This window comes from Triticum dicoccoides, chromosome 4A, assembly GCF_002162155.2.
Source record: "Triticum dicoccoides isolate Atlit2015 ecotype Zavitan chromosome 4A, WEW_v2.0, whole genome shotgun sequence".
Lineage (NCBI taxonomy): Eukaryota > Viridiplantae > Streptophyta > Magnoliopsida > Poales > Poaceae > Triticum > Triticum dicoccoides.
The window spans coordinates 731,658,122-731,659,875 of NC_041386.1; the positions used below are offsets into that span (position 1 = coordinate 731,658,122).

At 51.4% G+C, this 1,754-nt stretch overlaps 1 pseudogene; it reads left to right on the forward strand.

Moving 5' to 3' along the window:
* Positions 1–224: 224 nt before the first annotated feature.
* LOC119284287 lies at positions 225–1,231 on the forward strand (annotated as a pseudogene).
* The last annotated feature ends 523 nt before the right edge of the window (positions 1,232–1,754 follow it).

The window sequence follows — 1,754 nt, forward strand, 5'->3', positions numbered from 1 at the left end:
TGGCGGCACGTGAACAGAGAGGCAAGTGATCCGGCGGCGGAGGAGCAACTGGTGGGGGAGAGGGGCGGCGCGCTGCTGACACCGGCCCCTGTCGGAGAAGAGCACGCTAGTGGGGCAGCGTGTGGGGGAGCAGCTCACCTGCAGGCCACCGCCGTTCCTGCGAGAAGAGAAGCTCCACGCCTTTCCTTCCGAAGGCCAAACCGAATCCCCACATGACTACCCAGATGGCACCGCCGGCGACGTCCATGGCCGATATACCGGATGTGATGCTCGAGGAAATCTTCCTCCGCCTCACCGCTGCCGAAGACCTCGCCCGCGCCTCCACCACCTGCCCCTCCTTCCGCCGTGTCATCGCCGACCACGCCTTCCTGCGCCGGTACCGCGCCCTCCTCGCCGGCCCCGCAGACAAAGAAGACCGCCAATTTTGGGTCAGGGACCTCGCTGTGTGCGACCCCTTCACCACCGCTATGTCCTGCTGCCCGCCGTTCCAGACGACCTGAAAGCGCTGGCTCCTCAGCTGGACCTCCTCAATCTGGAGGCCTTCCTTGCTCCTGGCCAGAATGAGGAGGACCCTTTATCATTCAGGGTGATGTGCGTGGCGCAATGCACAACCAAACTGCTCATTCTGGTCTTCTCCTCCTCTTTGGGTGGACAAGGACAGTGGCATGCTCATACATTTGATCAATGGAGTGGTCAGGCTACATCTGCTTCCGATGGCTCATTTATCCACTCTCATGGTGGGTTGTCCAATCGTCAATTCGTCCACGGATGCTTCTTTTGGCATTTGCATTTTCGGAACGAGTTGCTTGTGCTGGACGTGCGTGCAATGGAGTTGTCTGCCATCAACCTCCCACCTGAACGAGGGACTAACAGTTTTGCCCTTGTTGAGGCAGCAGAAGGGATGCTCGGAATGCTCACTGAAGGCTATGGCGAGGACCACGATAGTGACCCATTTTGGCTCACGTATTCCATTCTGAGAAATAACCAATGGCACGTGAACAAGGTCATCCAATTGCCAGTAAACGATGCTGCTCTTGTTGGTGTAGCCGGGGGATACCTGCTCCTAGAAGCGTTGTACACCACAACTGCACAAGAGGCGCGGAAATTTGGATGCTTTTCCGTGGACGTCAAGACATTGCAGGTCCAGTTTTTCGCTGAGCTTAGCAAACCCTTCATGTATGCTCGACTATATGCTGGTTTTCCACCATCATTGTGTGCACCAACTATTTGAAGCGGTGAGCGTCTTATCTCTTACTCTTTGCTTACTCTTATTTAATTTGGTATCCGTGTTTGTTATACAGCAAATAGCAATGTGTTGCAGGGATTTTTTTTTGATGATAACATGCTTTGCCACTTTGCTCCTTATATGCTTGCAAACAGTGCTGGTTATGGATGCAACCAAGTCGTATCTTGCCCAGCATTTGCCGTGTATTAATACTAACCTTGTCTGCAGTTTAATACTAACCTCTGTACCAAAATGTAAGACATTTTTGGTTTTGCTTTCTTTTTTTTTGCATAAAAACGTCTTACATTTTTTTACGGAGGGAGTAGCAAACCCAACCCCTTGTTTGTAGGACTGTCAAAGGTGATGAGGTAGTTCTGCCGGTTCGTTTTTACATGGTTACAACCACTGGCTGTTCACAAAACCCTTGAATCTCTAAAAGATTAGGTGTGCCCTGCTTAAAACATGAGTTTGCTTGATTCAGTGTAATCCTGTAATGACAAGATCTAAACGAAATGATTTGGCTTGGGAA